Source organism: Epinephelus lanceolatus, chromosome 21 (assembly GCF_041903045.1).
Source record: "Epinephelus lanceolatus isolate andai-2023 chromosome 21, ASM4190304v1, whole genome shotgun sequence".
NCBI lineage: Eukaryota > Metazoa > Chordata > Actinopteri > Perciformes > Serranidae > Epinephelus > Epinephelus lanceolatus.
In genome coordinates this window covers 32292017-32313666 of record NC_135754.1, presented here as the reverse complement: position 1 = coordinate 32313666, position 21650 = coordinate 32292017, and the positions used below count along the sequence as shown (strand labels likewise).

The 21650-nt window shown below is 42.6% G+C and overlaps 1 protein-coding gene across 48 annotated transcripts in view; it reads right to left on the bottom strand.

Moving 5' to 3' along the window:
• Nucleotides 1-21650, bottom strand: part of LOC117246674 (ankyrin-3-like) — a 235944-nt gene that overhangs the window by 134332 nt on the left and 79962 nt on the right. The window lies entirely within an intron of this gene.

Genomic DNA, 21650 nt, shown 5'->3' with positions numbered 1-21650 from the left:
TGCTGTGTCTAAGTGCAAAGAAAAGCCTGAATTATTGTAAAGCAGCTAATTACATATCTTTGATAACTCAGAGCTTATTTTAGCCTATTTATTATTTGGGTTGAGCATCAGTCAGAAGCTGTTATGTGTCATAGCGTCTCTGTGAATCCCTGCAATGAGAGATAAGTTGAATAAATCCTTCAGGGCTTGTATGTTAATAGCTGCAAAAAAAAACTAGGGTATATTTATTTGGCAAGCTGTTTGAGAAGCTAAACAAGAGCCACAATAAATTTTAAACAGTAGGTTTGAGGGTGAAAAGTCTTCAACATGTCCGCTTGGTCAAACAACACAAGCCAAGAGTAACCAGGCTGCCAAATCACATCCGAGCGTACACACAAGGGATTTACTCTATCTGTTTGATCAGAAGGTTCGCTCTGTGCCAACGTGTCGATACAGTGAACGCATCTCAATATTCAGAGGGAAATATGTATGAGGGGAGATGAAGGGATGAAACATATGAGAGGCAGGAAAGCAGATCGACTGTGTGTGTCTCTGATTTCATGATTGCAGAGCACAGCTTCAGTCTGCCACACCCATGTGTTTCAACAGATACCCACACAGTCACACAGGATGAGCGCTCTCCAATTACCCTCGGCTCATGTGCCTATTAACCCACAATATTCTCTACAAAGTATAAACACACACACACACACAGACGCACAAAGGGCAAAGGAACAGGCTGACGGTGTAGTTTTGCATCCGTGTTCACTCACAAACCAGCACTGGAGGAAGTGTTCACAGCCTTTACATGAACAAAATGTATAATCCCACACTGTAGAAGTCCTGCATTTAAAATGTCCCCGAAGTAAAAGTACACAAGTATAACCAGGAAAAATGTACTTCAAGTATTAAACATATAAAAATGTCCTCTGTGACTGTTACACTGTTTTATATGACATCATTAGATGATTCTGACTCATGCATTAATGTAAAAGAAGGATTTTACTTTTATAGTTGGCTGAGGAAGAGCTCATTGTGAACTATTAACTAAAGATTATTTTCGTCATGGATTAATCTGTTGATCATTTCTTCCATTAATCAATTGATTGGTTTGTAAAAATTCTGAAAATAGTGAGGAAATATGTCACAAGAACCAAAGTCACACCTTCACAATGCTTTATTTTTTCCAATCAACAGTCCAACTTTTCAGATGGGACTCTCAGGACGCATTCACATTTGGTCCGCTTTAAATGAACCCTGGTCCACTTCCACAGATAGTTAGGTTCGTTTGGAGTGGTGTGAATGCTCATTTGACCTCTGGTGCGGACCAAACGAGCGAACCCTTGTCCGCTTTAAACGAACCCTGGTCCGTTTCCACAGATAGTTCGGTTCGTTTGGAGTGGTGTGAATGCTCATTCAACCTCTGGTGCGGACCAAACAAGCGAACCCTTGTCTGCTTTAAACGAACCCTGGTCCGCTTCCAAGGATAGTTCGGTTCGTTTGGAGTGGTGTGAATGCTCATTCGACCTCTGGTGCGGACCAAACAAGCGAACCCTTGTCTGCTTTAAACGAACCCTGGTCCGCTTCCAAGGATAGTTCGGTTCGTTTGGAGTGGTGTGAATGCTCATTCGACCTCTGGTGCGGACCAAATGAGCGAACCCTTGTCCGCTTTAAACGAACCCTGGTCCGCTTCCAAGGATAGTTCGGTTCGTTTGGAGTGGTGTGAATGCTCATTCGACCTCTGGTGCGGACCAAACGAGCGAACCCTGGTACGCTTGAAAACGGGGGGGGGGGTCTCGATTCACTTCCAAGTGAACCCTGGTGTGGTTCGCCTACAATGGGAAATGCAAACGGACTATCCAGCAAACCAAAGAGAGGAAGTGACGTAGAGCACAGCACATTTTGGTGTTTGGTGCTTTTGTGGTGACCAAGCAGGCTGAAGAGGATGCTTTTTTTCTTCCTGGTCAGTGTTCGTTTCGGGCAATACCGCCCCCAAACGCACAGCTGTTGTAACTGCGTGCCGCTGTCCAGGTGGTTTGGTCTGCTTTAAAAAGTGCAATGTGAAAGTGAACCGAACCAAATGAAGGTGTGAAATTTTTCAGCATTCAATCGAACCAAGTCCCCCGGACTATCCTGGTGTGAATGCGCCCTAAAATCTTTTTCACAATTTGAGTTGAATGTGGCACTTATACAGTAATCATCTCATGTGGTCGTGCCCTAAAATTGTCAATTTCTGGCGCTCAGTCCAAAGAGAGATTAAGAAAATATTTGGGATTGATATACCTCTAAATCATCATTTTGTACTGGGATTAGATTCCAGCTATGAGCATTGGTAGAGATACGTTCTTATGTATCTAAACTACACCTATGTTATTTTGTTTTTAAATTCTATACATATCATATCAAGGGTTGCAAAGATGTAGTGTATGAGCAGGCTTTATCATGAGGAGGTGGAGGGGATGGTGGATGGCGTGTCACCCAAGCTGCAGATAATTGTAGACCACTGGTCAAAACCAACAAACAGCAAAACCTGTAATTTTTTAGTGAGTCATCTCTGTGTTTCCAGTCGGGATTGTCCCCCTGAAACCAGGTGTTTTAACCAAAACATGTCACAATGTTTGTGCTTAAACGTAACCACACCTTAACTACAGTTTTGTTGAATACAGTTTCAACAAATCTGCGACATAATAAAGTGCAAATGTTAGATCGACAATAAAGTGTCACTGCTCATGAGCTCAACTCTTCATTTGTAAGAGGACGAATGTGTTATTAACATCTTTCAGAAGTTAAAGTCTCTATAGTGTCACAGACGGTCCCGTCGTGCTCACCGCAGCGTGATCTCTGTTGTCGCAGACAGATTGTTGGCTAAAGCTGACAGCTGAGCTCATTTCCCACTCAGTGAATGGATCTTATCTCAGTTCATCATCACACATACACAAACACACAGGGAGTGTTCCAGTGTCAGCATCCACTCAGCGAGGCAGAGAGTCAGGGGGCCTTACCGGACGCCAGGCTGCCTCCATGACATCACACACACAAGTCTATCCAGTGACTGCTACAGCGAGTGATTTACAAACCTCTCTGACAGCAGCACACGCAAATGTTACTGATACGTGTTACTTCATTAATGCAGTGTCACTACATCCTCATCTCTGGTCTGATAAATCACATTAAACTGCAAACAAGACAGAGACGACCTCACAGCTGATATTAAATACGTTTCTTTTCATAATTTACATCAAATCACTTTCATAAATCTCCTGTAGATAATAATGGAAATACAAGACTAATGGAAATCCCAAGAAACAACCAAGTCAAGTTTGTGATGGTCAAGCTGTCAGAGTAAACATGGAGCCCACACTGTAACTAACTGCACTCCCTGATGAAGTATTATCATATAATTGGAGAAATGAAAGAGTGATTCCAGAGAGAAGCAGACAGAGGGGTCTACAGTCTGTGTTTGAAGGATATATCCAGGATGTCAAACTGACTCAGCAGCAACAACAGGTTAAAAAGACAAAGATAGTTAGAAGCTAAAGCCGAACTACAGATCACAGTGTAAAAGTGAACCACCACATCACTGCTGATCGCCACACAAGACAATGAATATAAAGGGAAACTTTGCTGATATTGAACCAGCTGTGTGGCATCACAGTGTGTGCAGATGAACTGTGTTTGGCTGCTGCCAGCACCTGGACCTCAGGGATCTCTGGGGGAAGTCAAACAACGTTCATCTGCGCACACTGTGATGGCACACAGCTGGTTCAATATCAGCAAAGTTTCCCTGCTTACCTTCATTGGTTCCTGTACAGCAGGGTCGCTCTTTGTTTCACTGTTACCTTACTGTACTATATAATGACGAAAACTCTGTCTGTTCCATGTTTTTCTCCTCACTGACTTGGTCAATCCATGTGAAATTTGGCACAGTGGTAGAGGGTCATGGGAGGATGCCAATGAAGCAATATTACATCAATTGGCCAAAGGGGGGCGCTATAGCAACTGATTGAAATTGCAAACTTTGAATGGGCATATCTCATGCCCCGTATGTCGTAGAGACATGAAACTTTGCACAGAGATGCCTCTCCTCATGAGGAACACATTTGCCTCAAGAACCCATAACTTCCACGCATATTGATTTTCCGCCATTTTGAATTTTTTGAAAAACACTTCAAATGGATCTCTTCCTAGGAAGTTTGAGCGATCTGCATGAAACTGGGTGAACGTAATCTAGGGACCAATATCTAAAGTTCCCTCTTGGCAACAGTTGGAAAACTTACTAAAACTGAGCTTCTATAAGGCAATGAATATTGTGGAGGGCGTGGCTCATCACATAAAGGTGTATAACATCTCAAGGGTTTCACCCATCACCACGCAACTTTGTAGGCATATGACCACACATAATCTGAGGGGACCCCTCCATTATTGACCCCATGAAACAAAATGGGGGCGCTAGAGAGCTCATTTCTTATCTAGGCCTAACCGCCATATGGATTTTTACTAAACTTGGTAGATGGTTTAGACTGGAGAAATTTAACTCTAATTGGCAACTGGGTGGCGCTATAACAACAGAAAAATGCTTAAAAATGGCTAAAATGCGACCGATCGCTGTGGCTCCCCCTGTGGACCAATGTTGTTGTTTTTTCTAATTTTGGCATGACTAAAGGCCCGTTTACACTGAAGAAGTTCCTGGTAGTATTTGGGGGGCAGGAACTACTACAGGAACATCCTCTCGCTCGGCCCTCTCAACCACTGTGTCTCCACTGAGAGAGCGGAGTAGGAGGAAGGTTCCTGTAAAGTTACCAGGCTCTGGATGTGACGTAATCGTTGCGCGACCATTTTGACCGGGGCGATGTAGTGGCTTAGGGACGCTGTTAGCTGTTAGCTGTTAGCCAATAGTGGTGTCTGTAATAACTCACTAAACTCACAAAGTGGCCCATGAAAAAAATATTTTTTCCAGTGGATGTCTTAGTTACAACATGATTGAGCTAACTGGAGTAGTTTCATGTCGTTTCTGACAACAGGAGGCTTTTAACAGATGACGTCCTGATGTTAGCTTTGCTGCTGCTGTTAGCTGTCCCTGTCAGCTGCAGCCACTGATGCTTTCTAGACATCGTGATTTCCCAAAACTGAATAAATACCACACAGAGCAACACAAAACTGCTTTGCTAGCTCAATCATGTTGTAACTAAGATATCCGCTGGAATAAATATGTTTTTCACGGACCGGTTATTGAGTTTGTTTACATGGCGGTGGAAGCTATGAACGAGCTAACCCTCGTCTGCTGAGTTTTAAAAATGCCGGCTATTTTGTTGCTTTCTGTTGACGTCACATCCCTCCTTGAGTATATCCAATCAGCACCAAGTAATCCCCAAGCCCCAGCCAGGAGTTTTTCGGGGCCATTCTGAGTACCTACTCCGAGGCAGGGACTTGTTTAGCCCCTGTAAAAGTTCCGGAACTCTGTCCTTCGGGGTTGGTTCCTGCGGTGGAGACACGCACCAACGGCCCCGGCCCCGTAAATTTACCCCGAAGTTCCTGCGGTGGAAACGGGCCTTAAGTCATGGTATGGTATGCTGCACTCAATGGGTATGGACTAGTAATCGTTAAAAAGCAAAAGCAGCATGTGTATACATTCAGTAGGCTATATCTTCAGTAGCTAGCTAGCTAACCCTACACTTTTCAGGGTTTGATTTTGGTTTTGGCTTTTTACAACCTCTCCAGGTAACGAGTATCATTAATACAGGACGTGCCCCAGGCACAACATTTAGCTCCAAATCCACAAGACCAGCCTGAAAATGAAGGAAATTTGAAACAATGGAGCACAGCTGTGTTGTTGTCGGACCCTGGTCTGAGCAGGCCAGATGCTACGGTATGATTGGCCAGTCTGCGTATGGGGGCGGGACTTAGCAAAGGGTCAATTGGTACTAGGCTTTTACTGTAATTGAAGTTTTACGTTAAGTTTTCGATGAAATTGTGGTTATCTAAGGGTTTTAAAGTACTTTAACCAGGAGCTGTGTCACAACCACTGCTGCTCTGCTAACTGTCGGCCATGTTGATGAGCAGTCAAGCTACAATAACCAAATTCCCATTGTCTTAAAAACCCCGGCATGCACCTGTCACCTTCCAAACCTCACGTCTCTCCCTCTGACCTGAAATTGAATCACTTCCACATGACTCTATAATAAGGTCCTGCCTTCATAAATCAGATGCTACATCCACGTACAGAGGGAGTGCAAACATGTGACACATACAGTACCAGAAACCAGTAACAAAAGTGACAACAATGGAGGAAAAAAGAAAACTATAATCAATAAAATAAAAATTCCTGAGGATGATTTGCTGTTTAATGAACTCAGTGGAGCCTTTGTGTTGGAGGCAGTGTGCCGTGGAGGTTTTATAAACCCTGTGAACAGTAGTAAGGCTCGATGCCAAGCCTTTCAAGTTAAATGTGGCACCGGACTCGGCCGCTCATAACTCAGAGCATTATCAGAATTCCAGTTCAAAGCATCACACTCATAGAAAGTACTCCGGCCAGAGAGCAGAACAGAGCTGAAGTCCGGCGAGAATTTCACAGTTTTGTAAACTTGTCACCAAAAGCTACACATCACACGACAATGAAAGTAAACCCTGCCTTTACTGTATGTTCTCATCAGGGACTGAAGAAAGAGCTGACGATATGTTTTATATCTTTGTTGTAGCTGTTATTTGAACAGCTCATGAATAAAATCCTTCAGGAGCTCCTCTTTAAATTAAATTTCTGGCTTGATGCTCTAAAACACATGTTTGATGATGTTTTACACAAAGACCTGCTGCAGAAATACATGCAAACACACATCTACACTATATATCTCGAAAAATTGTAAAATTAGAAAAGAAAACGCTAATATTCAAACAGATAAAGAGAGAAACGTAACAGCGCTGAGCACGTGTGACCGTAGTGTTGAGTAACAACAGATTACACTACATGCATGTACATGTGCACGCAGGAATGCCACTGATAACAGCTCCTAGAGGTCGACTACAGACAACAGAAATAGAATCAATAAAAATGTCTTCCTGTTAAATGAACGCTCGAGCCATCAGCTCTTCCACTGTTTTCACCATCAGGCCTCTCAGGTTGCTCGGGCTCTGGTGCCGAGCCACGTTGGCTGGTGTGAGCCAGGAATGCAGTTGTCACTATGTTGTTTATAACACTAGTCCTGCGTCTCATATGAGAGCAGAGACAATTGAAATATTCACTAATTAGAGGGGAATTTATGATTGAGAATTTGTTGATCCTTTTAAAACAGCCAAATATTCAGTGGTACTTTAATTAACTAAATATATCTTAAGGTTTTAGACTCTTAGATGGACAAAACAAGCAATATGAAGACCTCAACCTGAGCTTTTCACTATTTTCTGACCAAACAATTAGCTAGAAATTAACCTGAAGATTAGCTGATAATGCAAATAATTGTGAGTGGCAGCTCTTGTCCACATTACAGCTTGATAAAAAGTACCGAATGGACTTGTGATCTGAAAATAGGTGGATTTGTTCTGGAGTTTGAATTAAGCGAGAGGATATATAATCTTACTATATAATGACGAAAACTCTGCCTGTGTGTCTGTTCCACGTTTTTCTCCTCACTGACTTGGTCAATCCATGTGAAATTTGGCACAGTGGTAGAGGGTCATGGGAGGATGCGAATGAAGCAATATTGCATCAATTGGCCAAAGGGGGGCGCTATAGCAACCGATTGAAATTGCAAACTTTGAATGGGCATATCTCATGCCCCGTATGTCGTAGAGACATGAAACTTTACACAGAGATGCCTCTCCTCATTAGGAACAATTTTGCCCCAAGAACACATAACTTCCGGTTATATAGATTTTCCACCATTTTGAATTTTTTGAAAAACACTTCAAATGGATCTCTTCCTAGGAAGTTTGAGCGATCTGCATGAAACTGGGTGAACATAATCTAGGGACCAATATCTAAAGTTCCCTCTTGGCAAAAGTTGGAAAACTTACTAAAACTGAGCTTCTATAAGGCAATGAATATTGCGGAGGGCGTGGCGACCGATCGCTGTGGCTCCCCCTGTGGACCAGTGTTGTTGTTTTTTCTAATTTTGGCATGACTACAGGCCCGTTTCCACTGAAGAAGTTCCTGGTACTATTTGGGGGGCAGGAACTACTACAGGAACATCCTGTTTTATTCTAATTTTTGGTATGACTAAGTCATGGTATGGTATGCTGTACATAATCACAGAAACTGTCAGTGTGTCATTCTGTCAGTCCCACGTTTTTCTACTCACTGACGTGGTCAATCTATGTGAAGCTGCACATAGGCATTGAGGACTGGCATAGGTAGAAGGTGACAAAGCTACCAATGGGTATGGACTAGTATATTATATTTTGTAAAAGGTCTTATAACTGTCTACTTATATTTAATTTTCACTGCTGCAAACAGGTTGTATTCTCCTCTGCACCATTTGTTTGACTGTGTATTTGAAAAAGACGTTACAAAGACATGGTCATATTTGCATATTTGGGATTTGGTGGTCATACAGGACTTTGGCAAACTCACACTTAAAGGTCCAGTGTGTAGGATTTACGGCAAGGGTGTCATTTTAGTTCACGGGCCACACACAGCCTAGTTTGATCTCCAGTGGGATGGACCATTGAAACATTGCAAAATAACCCTGTAAAGAACAACAACCTCCAAATGCAAGTACATTCTGAAAACAATCAATATGCCTGTTTTTCAGCATCCAGCCAGTCTACTGCCCATTGTCATCACCTCCTGTGCAATAATGCCAACATCACCACACCAAACTAAGTTGACAGCTATAAAGGAAGCAGGTTAAGTTATTCATGCCTCACAAACTAGTCACAAATCAAGAGTTATTGTAGAGCCTTTGCTGTAGGGTTTCAACAACATTGTTTTAAGACAGAAATCTTTGGGCTTGCTCTCTAAACGTCACCTTCCTCTATATATATCTGTCTAATAAGTTATTTAAACGCATGATAGTCGTTTCTTTTGGGCTTGTTTCCATAGCCCTGGCTGCTTGTTTCTCTCCCATGATCTGGGAACACTGACAAGCCGGCAAGCAACAACAACAATGGCATCGTCCACAGGATCACGCATTGTGTTTGGACCAAGGATAATAAAGAATATCCATGCCTTTACGATGTGTCATCTCCAAGTTCAGTGACGTCACCGCATTTTCTGGGGCTCTGTCGGCGAGGGCTTGGTGGAGAAATCTTGTGGTGTGCACACACAGGTCGTAGTGCAGTTGGCGAGACTCCCGATGACAGAAACAATGTCGCCAGGTATGAACACTCAAAAGATTACGATAGTCTCCGTGGCGCAAAATCAAGGTGAAAATCGTGTAATGTGAACCAGCCTTTAGCCTTTCCAAGTGCACCGACATAAGGTGTGTAGAGTCATTCAGTGGGCCAGATCGGACTCCTGCCAGTTTTGGCCCACGGGCTGGATGTCTGACACCCCTGATTTAGGGGATGTATTGTCAGAAACGGAATATAAGATGATAAGTATGTTTGAAAATAAAAATCATTGTTGTTTTGGTACCTTCTACATTGGCAGCAGTTCCTCATCCACAGAGTTCATGTTGCACCACCATGTTTCTACAGTAGCCCAGAATGGACAAACCAAACACTGGCTCTTTGTCTTTTTAAAATGACATTTTCAAATGCACAAATGGAAACCTGAGACATTTTTAGAGCTGCTCCTGCTCACAAAGAAAAAAAAAACTGGCATAAAATTCCTGTGGCACATTTACTTTGTGTCTGATGCATTCAAAACTTGTACACTACTTTATTGTATTAAACAAACATTTTGGAGTGCAAGCTGTTTCCAAAAAGAGTTAAGTGAGCGAATTGGCTCACAGTGAGGTTGCAATCTGCAATCCTCCCAAATAGATGCCACTAAATCTTTCCTTTACTGTACATATTGGTGCCAAAATGACCACAGAAACTATAAAAGACCCCATACCAGTAAGTTTAAGATTTACTGACATCATGGCAGAGTCTAACAGTGCAGTGGAGACATGTGTCACTCCTGTGTAACTTTATTCATCCATGACAGATATGCACACATTCCAACATAGGAGCTGCCCCCCTGCAAACAGCGACAACTGAGGGACGAGGCAGTGTTAGTAATTCATACCTCCAGCTAGCTTGTGTGTAAAGGTTATATTTAACAGAAACACCTGTTTACTGTGAGCAAAACAATATTTATGAACACAGCAGTACGTCAGATTTAAGCCCTCGTGCTTGGTCAGATAAATGTTGCCGAATTCCAGCTAAGTTTGCTGCCATTACAATGCTGCTTGGGTCCTGCAGTGAGCCAATGATGAGCGAGCATTTACTGCATAGTGTATATCACATATCACCAGGTTTAGGGAGACCCTTCTGATCACAGGGGCTCATGCAGGTCGGTCTTACCACCTCACTATGCAGATTTGACTGAATGAGAAAATTAACTTAGTAACAATGTCAATCTCGCCCATTTGCCTTTAACTTTTCATCTCCCCTTTTCCTATTTCACTCCCTTTTTTCCACACACACAAACACACACAGAGCATGTGCCACTGATCCAAGGTCAGGTGCCTCCATTCACATCCCTCTGCAGCATGAAACTGTGTCCACACAACACTGAATCTACAGGCTCAAACATGATCAGCAGCAATTTATAAATCTACAATCACAGTGAAGCAGTTACAGACAGTTAGACGTACACACACACACAAACTCACACACACAGATCCACACACACTGCAGCAGAGTGGTGCAGCAGAGTTGCCACTGCGACCCGTCCCATCAACCTACAGCGTCCCACCTCATCCGACATCCGCTGGGTCCGGCCACCGCCACACGCCATCACTTCTAAACCCCACTGGCTGTAAATTCCCACCAAATCTTGTTAGCATGAATGCAACGCAGCGGGACGCAGGAGTCTGTTTACAGTCAGAGAGCTCGATGACTTTACAGTAAAGTACAGACAGGAAAGACTTACTTCTGCCAGATAGTCTGCTGCCTCCTCCACTGCCATGTTTCTCAGCCTGCAGCTCAAAGAGTGAAACCTGAGCACTCAATTACTGTTGCAGCTAGCCCTATAGCCTGGGAGGCTAGGGAGAGAGGGATGGGGGGCCAGAGAGGAGAGGGGGAGAGGAGGAGAGGAGGAGAGGGGGAGGGACGCACTGTGTGTGTGAGGGAGAGAAAGAGAGACAGAGAGTGAAAGAGTGTGAGTGAAAGAGAGAGGCAGAGGGAGAGATAGGGGCATTATGTCACGGCTAAAAATACCTGGCTTGCAGTGAGAAAGTCCAGAGCATGGAGGAGGAGGAGGAGGTGGGAGGGGGGGGGGGGGGGGGAGGGCTGGAAGAGTTTCCGGCGTTAATCTCAAACTAACTCTCACTGGAACAACACGGGGTCAGAGGACAATGAGTGTGTGCACGCCACTTCATAAAGCAGAACATGAAAATTAAAGTTTCCTCCAAGTTTGTACTTCATACTTTTATTGCACTGAATCCAAGAGGGAGATACTGTACATTTTAACAGTGGTGTTAATCAACAGTTCCATCACGATATGATATTACATCGATTCTTTGGACAACGATACGATATTTGCCGATATTACGAAGTCTGCCATGATACGATTTTGATTCGCACCAGAATTCGTTTGTAACCGGACCGAGACCACCTTTTCAAGAAGGTCTCGGTCCGGTTGTTTTGGTGCACACCTGAGTGTGATTGATGTGTGTGGGCACTCCTGCCCAAACGAACTGCACTTGAGTTGGATCGAACCGAACCGAACAGGGCAGGTGTGAAAGCACCCTGAGATGTCACTTTCATGAGACTGAGATGGATACAAGATCATGGTGACCCTGACCTTTGACCTTCATCTACCTAAGTCTAATCAATTCATCCTTGAGTCCAAGTGGACGTTTGTGCCAAATTTTAGCAAACAAGGTGTTCTTTACAATGTTGCTTTCATGAGATAGAGACGGATACAAGATCATGGTGACCCTGACCTTTGACCTTTGACTACCTAAGTCTAATCAGTTTATCCTTGAGTCCAAGTGGACGTTTGTGCCAAATTTGAGCAAACGAGGCGTTCTTTACAATGTTGCTTTCATGAGATAGAGACGGATACAAGATCACAGTGACCCTGACCTTTGACCTACAACTACCTAAGTCTGATCAATTTATCCTTGAGTCCAAGTGGACGTTTGTGCCAAATTTGAGCAAACAAGGCGTTTCTGCCAAATTTGAGCAAACAAGGGTACAAGATCACGGTGACCCTGACCTTTGACCTTCGACTACCTAAGTCTAATCAGTTTATCCTTGAGTCCAAGTGGATGTTTGTGCCAAATTTGAGCAAACAAGGCGTTTCTGCCAAATTTGAGCAAACAAGGGTACAAGATCACGGTGACCCTGACCTTTGACCTTTGACTACCTAAGTCTAATCAGTTTATCCTTGAGTCCAAGTGGACATTTGTGCCAAATTTGAGCAAACGAGGCGTTTCTGCCAAATTTGAGCAAACAAGGGTACAAGATCACGGTGACCCTGACCTTTGACCTTCAACTACCTAAGTCTAATCAGTTTATCCTTGAGTCCAAGTGGATGTTTGTGCCAAATTTGAGCAAACAAGGCGTTTCTGCCAAATTTGAGCAAACAAGGGTACAAGATCACGGTGACCCTGACCTTTGACCTTCGACTACCTAAGTCTGATCAATTTATCCTTGAGACCAAGTGGATGTTTGTGCCAAATTTGAGCAAACAAGGCGTTCTTTATGATGTTGCTTTCATGAGATAGAGATGGACACAAGATCATAGTGACCCTGACCTTTGACCTTCGACTACCTAAGTCTGATCAGTTTATCCTTGAGTCCAAGTGGACGTTTGTGCCAAATTTGAGCAAACAAGGCGTTCTTTATGATGTTGCTTTCATGAGATAGAGATGGACACAAGATCATAGTGACCCTGACCTTTGACCTTCGACTACCTAAGTCTGATCAGTTTATCCTTGAGTCCAAGTGGATGTTTGTGCCAAATTTGAGCAAACAAGGCGTTTCTGCCAAATTTGAGCAAACAAGGCGTTCTTTACAATGGTGCTTTCATGAGATAGAGACGGGTACAAGATCATGGTGACCCTGACCTTTGACCAACTAATTTTAATGAGTTCATCCATGAGTCCAAGTGGGCATTTGTGCCAAATTTGAAAAAATTCCCTCATGGGATTCTTGAAATATTGCACACAACCAACCTAAAAACATTGTGCTTCAGCCAGGGCTATCATTGGCACGGAGGCATAAAAACATTTAATAACAGGTGGTTACAAACTTTTCCAGCTGGGTGGCCTCTTGTCCAGGAATAAAAGTAGATTCAGTTCTTCAATCTTTCAATCTTTCCCTGAACTTACCAAAGTACTTTTACTGCCTAAACCTCAGACAGGGGTCTGGACATAAACCCAAAATTCTGTTGCCATGGTACTGTACTTTATACACCTGCCATCCTGACCAACCACCTCCTTCCAAAGCCTACCTGATACATGAATGTAGTGTTTAGTTACTTGATAGAAAGGTTATCTCTGAACATAATCCAGGCAGTGATTATGTTGCCACGACAACGTTTAGTAACAAACAAATGTAATTCCTAGGAGACAGTGTTGGCTGGAACACACACATATTTTTTTATGTCTGTGGTGTAGAAAGAAATTAGAAACACTTTACGTCATTTACGGCAAATGATTTCTTAAAATGGTGAAAGTGATGCAAAATAATTTGTGAATTCTGACAAAACTCATAACAATTTTTTTTGTTTTAAATTAGAAGAAAATGACTAATAAATTACTCATCAATAGCTGAACAGTTTCCAGGTCTCTGTCTTTGAATCTTCAGAACATTGGGCAAATTAAAAAAAACCCATCTATTTTCTAAGAGTAAAGTTATTAAATATTTGGGGACACTGCACTGTATAAAACTGAATTAATGCAAAAGCTTGTTTTTTTTTAATTAAATGTTGTAGTACAACCAATTGGAGATCATTGATGTATGAAGTGATTTTGGGGATGGTACGCTTAATAATCAAGTGAAATTATTGAATATTTTTCCTAATAAAAATCTTACAAAACTCTTTTCTTTAAAACCAAGTACTCTACTCTCCCATTTGTCTCAAAGACTTTACATTGTGATGACCTTACAGATCTTTAAAACGCTTTTCTCGGCTTGAGGAAAATTCAGAATTAAAAAAAGTTTTCAGTTCCAGGTGTCCTGTCAACAGTTTTACAGTGGTCTCTTTCAAAATGATGGTCTATGGAGAAAATGCTTTTAGGGCTGCAGTGAATTTTTTTGCTGTAATACCACAAGCAGCCACTGGGAAAAAATTGGAAACAGTTTCTTTCCTGGGGGTCTGGTGCAGACTCATCAGCACGAAATGGCAGCGATCCTATCTGAGATATTTTGGCTTCAATTTTGTACAGTGGGAGGAACTGGAGACGTGTTGTCCATCTTTATATACAGTCATTGTCCAGCTCTGAGGACGGCTCGTTGTGATGGAAATTAAGTTGTAGCTTGTTGTCTACTTTACCACAGTTGGAGAGGAGCGTCGTTTATGTTTTAACAACGTTTTGTTTGATTTATTGATCCGAGAAATTGAAATCTATGAATATCTTTCCATCTTCACCTGTTTCAGGCAGGCAGCTGCTGTCCCCTCCAGCACCGAGTACAGGACTGGACGAGTCTACCTTCACACCTGCCGTCACATTTCAATGAGTTGTTAGCAGAGAATTTTCACTTTAAATGCAGAAAAGCCAAAAAATTCTGCAGCAGAGCTTTGTTTTTCCTTCTTTCCTGTCCCATGAATCATCTCAGATTTATTCTGTGCCTGCTTGGACTAGTAGTTAAAACCAGCTCCACCTCGACAGCTGCAGCTGTTTGTGTTATATCTCCAGTTGTGTGTCTGTGTGCATGAAACATGCTGAGGGAATCCCTGCCTGACTCACAGTATCTGCATCCATCATCTCCTACATGGCTGCATAGTAAACACAGAGACCACTGCACCCAAAATAATCTGCAGACAGAAAGCTGTGTACTACAGGACTGATTCCTTATCTACGTGCATAAAAACATGTTACTGCACCATGAAGTCTCCTGATAGCAGAGACAACGAGCCAGGATGATTCAAACAGACACAAACAGAGCCGAGGCTCCAGGCCCAGAGCCCAGCAGACAGATTAGCAGGATTTGTCCTCAGGTATTAAAGAGGTAAACAGCATCAGTTAACTTGGTACAAGATGAGCCGGTCAGTAAGCCTGACAATGACCTCAGCACTGAGAGTTCAGATGTACACAGGTACACGTTGTTTGTAACTGTCCTTTAGAACAACACATAGAGGCCTTTTCTGATCCAACGTCATTTGTCACTGGATCGCAAAACTGATACAAATCCCTGCTGAATAATAAACACATTTTATGATGTCACAGCACTACGGTTCTGGTTTGGTAGGTTTGGTTTGGGCACAAAAGGTTTAAAGAAAGATCCTGGTTTATGTTAAACTGACTATACCTTGGACAATATTTCTTCAGCTCTTCACATTTAAACAACCCATTCCCCTGAAAAAATGTCAGCATTGTTCCTTTCTGCAAACCACAGATATGTTAAATAAGTACGTTATTTTGTAGCAGTGGTGGGCCATCAGATCTGCCGCTCCATGTCATTCATTCGGGCTGCAGCCTGACCAGGCCTGATGACCCATGGCCCAGCCACCACACACTCACTGACAGACCCCCAAGCTGGCTCCAGACGGGTGCCCAATGTCCCCATACTGGGTGAGAGCGAGTTACTGCCCCTAGCGTAAGAGTTCAAGTATCTTGGGGTCTTGTTCACAAGTAGAATGGAGTGTGAGATGGATCGGCAGTTTGGTACTCAAGGGACATAACCTGAAATTTCTCAGACTTTACAGAGCTCCCTCTTGAGCAGTGCCAGGCTTTACACCAGTAAACAGACTTTAAAGTTGACCTGTTGTGCTTTTTCTTATTTCCTGTCCCATACTGTAATGTCACAATGTTGGATGTTCAAATTTAACTACATAAACATGTGTAAAAGTAATCCCTGTGAGCAAAAAATCTCAGTGTATCCACCTTATTTTCAAACACGGAAGTAAATAGTGATCAACCTTTCATTTTTTTGTGCGGGACTTCCGGTCAGCTGCTTTCCCTCATCCTTACCGGAGCTACCGGTGCAAGCTAATTTTTTTCAATTTTCAGTTGTTTATGTTAGTCAGTCAGTTAGTTAGTTAGTTAGTCTGTGTATTTTATATAGATAACTGTGCCCATGTTTCCGTTAGTTATTTAACAGTAATTTCTGCAGCTGACAGGGACAGCTAACGTTAACACTAGCAGCAAAGCTAACATCAGGACGTCATCTGTTAAAAGCCTCCCGTTGTCGGATACGACATGAAACTACACCAGTTAGCTCAATCATGTTGTAACTAAGACATCTGCTGGAAAAAATCTTTTTTTCACGGACCGTTTATTGAGTTATTGAGTTATTACAGACACCGCTAACGGCTAACGGTTAGCCCAGCTAATCTACGATAGCCATGTTATTAATTACAAAATGTGCACACAGAAATAGTAACGTTTGTTCAATCATTGTGTTTATAGACTTTACAAACATCAGATTAGTCTAAATGGTGATACAGTGACGTGAAAAATGTGATACATAGCTAAACTCAACAAGGTTAACAACAAGGCGATTCCCATTTACACAGTGGTCAAAAGTGCTGGACCGGAAGTGTCGCACAACCGGAAGCTGGCTGCGTTCTGTTTTGCCTCCGTGTTTCCGTGAAAAATAAGGTGAATAGTCGCACTTTCTCTTGTTTAAAATCACCAATAAAGGCTTCCAAATCAAAACCGCACACATTCCAGCAGGAATCTAAAATCAGGGAGGAATATACAACACTGGGCACAAAGTTCACATGTTTCCCTGATGTTAGCATTTAGCACAATCATTCCCTGGTTGTGAGTACACTGCTACATGTAGCTACATGCTAGCATCAGGGAAACATAATCTTGGTTGCTGATGTTGTTTCTTCCAGATTTCGCACCATACTCCTGCTGGAACATGTCTGGTTGTGTTTAGAAGCTTTTATTTGTGATTTTCACAGTTAAAAGCGCCTCTATTCTCCATTACAGTCATTCTCCGGCTGCAGTGACCGTGCAGAGATGCTGGGTGTACAGATATGGAAGACTCAAGGTGGATTTATACTTGTGTGTCAGCTCTATACAGAGCCTACGCATGTGGCCTATGATGTCACAGGAGTTTATACTTGTGCAGTGGTGTGTCTGTGTCACTCAAAACACACATTAAACACACATTAAACATGGCTTAATAGAGACAGTTTCAAACACAAGTACACAAATCAGCTTCACTATAACTCGCAGCATTCACAGACAAACACTTGTCTTTATCGGGACACATTTTCCCCACAAATACAACATGCTAACGTTATTAGCACAAGCCTATGGCATTTTACATTGTATAAATTAGCATAGCAGTTAGCAGACTTTTCCTCTTCTCATATGAAGCCAGGGACAACAGCAACATTTAACAAAGGTAACGTTACAAAATTCAGCTCCATTACAGCTCACAAGGTTCACTGACAAAACAACTGTCTTATAGGCTCTGCTTGTATGACGTATGGCATCAATTTGACGCAGAAGTATAAATACTGCTTCAGTAACGCTGACCAATCAGAGCTGACTGGGCTCTCCAGGAGGGGGGCTTAACGAGACAGGAGTTACAGGAGTGTTTCAGATGGAGGAGAATACAGGTGATCCAGCACAGAGACTATGACGACAATAAATATTAAAGCATGTAAACCTGTTCCAAAAACCCAAAATACAAGCATGAACCTGAAAATGAGCAGGATAGGCTGCCTGTAATGTTTGAAACCTGCAACAATGGAGATTATTGAGATTTAGAGATTATCAAATTCCTTCCCTGCCACTTTCTTCTCTGAGATGACAAAGGACAAAGAGGTAAATTAATCCTATCAGCATGGTGTCAGTGCAGATACACGACCACTCATTACCAGAGAGCCTAAAAACAGGATATAGACAGATCCTTACATCGTCACCTGATGAACACTGGACCATCAGATACCAGAGTCTGACTCATGACTGCAACATATTTCAGGGTAATTTCAGGCAACAGCTCCTCGTTGTGTTAAACTCTCCTTGAGCTTGACACTGAGTCCCCATCTCATCACTTAGTGTCTGTCAGCCTGGCTCGTAGGACACGACACATAAAGATGCACTCACTGCTGCTTTTAGACACTTAAGTATCACACGTTCATGAAATCGGCTGCAGAACAACCTTCAGTGATGCTCACATTAAGAACATTCAGACAGAATGCAGTTTAAAGTGGGTGAACACAGGCTCACCTGTCTTTATATGAAAGCGTATTAAGGTAAAGGTGACAGTGAGATAGTGCAGTTTTCATTACAAGCCTTTCTCTGACAGAGACACCTTGTTTTTGCTCTGTGCTACAGCTTCAGACATGCGCTAACAGCTTATCAGTCTCTGCTCACAGACTGTGGTGATGTCTGCAGAGCTGGCTCAGGCCTGGACCGAGTCTGCACCATCCACCCAGCCGGGTTGTTGGGAGACAAACACCAGGCCCCCGGGTGAAAGTCCAGTGTTTGTTGGACCCATCCACCATCCCTCCCACCAGCCCTATAGGGACTACCTGGGTCCTCAAATTGACCCCGTCTGATGGCGTTAACTGACGCCCCCAAACGGCGTATCATACCGCCATGAAAGGATGCCTGTTTTTCATCAATGCCTGATGAGGGTTCCTGGTTTGACCCCTAACAGAATAAGCGGTTACGGATAATGAATGAATGAATGACTAACTTATAAGTCGATTTTCATCTAGACAAAAAAGACCTGACACAAGTTTTCAGCCCTCACTGCTGAGTCGTTCTGAGAAGGTTTTTAATTAACGATAATGCAGATGGTGATTATAGTGATGGAAGTAGGTTGTTCCAACGAGTTGGTCCTCTGTATTTCAATTAATATTGATAAAGGGAAGTCTGAAAATACAGAAGATCAAAAACCTTAGAGTGTCTTGTGGAATATGAGTGAATGCCTGAGGAAGACTTACGAGAAATTCTGGAAAGCAGAATGTATGTGAGTATGAATTGCATGTTATTTCCAGTGAAATATTACAGTATGCACACACTGCACACTACACCTGCATTAATATCCCACAGTGCAATGTGGGAAATCTCCTGTTACAATGCAGTAGGCTAGAAGAAAAAGTATCTTCACAAATTAGAAACATCACCAAACTGCCTTTTTATCACCTCAGAAATACTGCCATGGTCAGTCTGTTTTTCTCCCAGACTAATACATGAAGACTTCTGCATGCCTTTATTACTTTTAAGCTTGACTACTGCAGTGCTCTCTTGTTTGGTCCACCTGAAAAAGCTGCTGGCCGCCTACATCCTGTCCAGAATGCAGCAGCTAGAATACTAACGAAGACCACACAGAGAGCACACACTGTATATCTCCTATTTTAAAGACACTGCATGGCTGCCTGTCAGTTTTAGAATTGACTTTAGGATTCTCTTGTTAGTTTTTAAATTGCTGGATGACTGAACACCAGCCCATCTCTTAGATATACTTCTTAGACAACGCTCCTGGTTGTGGGTGACGCATTCTCGGAACCCATTGGCTGTATTCGGCGTCTGACTTCCGGCAGACAGCGATACAGCCTCTGGGGGCAAACCCTCGATTTTTTGGCATTCTGGTTTGATTTGGGCGGAGGGGGTGAATTTCCGTTTCTGACTTCTGTTCATATATAAGTAAATATGCTGAACCATTGCGATGGATTCAGAGTTTGCAGTGACGCCAATTATGTTCCGCCTCGTTAGTTCACCGCACGGACCGTTTAACCTGGCAACAACTGCAGCCGGCTCAAACGTGATTGGTCAATATCACGCGGACTACAAACAGCCTACAACCGGAAACCAGGGCTCTTCCGCTCTTCTTCTGTAGGCAAGATCTCCGACTCTACATTCACTGAATGTAAAGTCTGTAGAGACTATGGGTGACATAATGTGAACTCATCTGTTTGACACAATGGCGGCTGGCTGGCAACAAACAGTCTCATATCGAGCTAAGTTTCTGACGACATTCAAGGTGAGAATATTCAACTCAGTAACAGAATCTTGGTTGATATTTGATCAGACTGCTTGGTTTTACCATTTGGTCTCCATTTTCACTGTGCAGGAAACAGTATGGAGCCACTTCCTGTTAACAAACTCTCACTATTACAGCTAAACATGGCACTGAAATATGATTCTGACCACATCTGATGTGAGAAATAGACAGTGCATACACAGTCTTGGTTTACTCGTTTTACTATTTGATTGGATTGCAATCGGAGTTTGAGAAAGAGAGAGGCGGCTCTGTCTCTTGACCTTGACCACGGTGGCGGCACGGGTGGCGGGCAACGTTAAAAATGCAGAAGTATAGCCTGTAGTTTGAGCAACAGCCTGGGAGATTTTGGCACGTTTTGCGTCATTTGCATCATACAGTGGAGTTTTGCCGAGGGGGAGAACTAGTTAGATGGAGGAGAGTTTACCACAGGTCATCATACTATATAATGACGAAAACTCTGTCTGTTCCACGTTTTTCTCCTCACTGACTTGGTCAATCCATGTGAAATTTGGCACAGTGGTAGAGGGTCATGGGAGGATGCGAATGAAGCAATATTACATCAATTGGCCAAAGGGGGGCGCTATAGCAACCGATTGAAATTGCAAACTTTGAATGGGCATATCTCATGCCCCGTATGTGGTAGAGACATGAAACTTTGCACAGAGATGCCTCTCCTCATGAGGAACACATTTGCCTCAAGAACACATAACTTCCGGTTATATAGATTTTCCACCATTTTGAATTTTTTGAAAAACACTTAAAATGGATCTCTTCCTAGGAAGTCTGAGCGATCTGCATGAAACTGGGTGAACACAATCTAGGGACCAATATCTAAAGTTCCCTCTTGGCAAAAGTTGGAAAGCTTACTAAAACTGAGCTTCTATAAGGCAATGACTTTAACTATCTGCCTTTCAACGTGCTACCTCAACTACTAATGTACAGTTTTAGCCCACTAACTATCCCACTATTGGCAATGGTACTACTGTACTTTCAATAAAGCAATCGTACTATCAAATTCACAAAAACTCTGTCTGAATACATTGCTCTTCTTAATGGGTTCAGTTGACTATTTAATCTGCAATTTCCTATGACCTGTATCCCAAACACACACCATGTGAAACTGTACGTGAGCAATTGTGCACTCAATGGGTATGGACTAGTTTAGACATATTACACATTGTTTTGATGCAAATATGGTTGAAAATTTGGTGAAGTGTCGCTTTAATGAAACTGAGCCCTGTTACAATATTCCTTCATGAGCCCATTTCAGTCAGACTGTAATTCCCATCATACTTTATGATGTTAGTTTTGATATATACATGAATTAAAATGAAATTTAAAAACTTAAAAGGAAATTATAACTAAAATTATATTATAACTTCAAATCAGAGAAACACCTTGTCATATCAATGCCATAATATCCTCAATAGAGCAGTTATTGC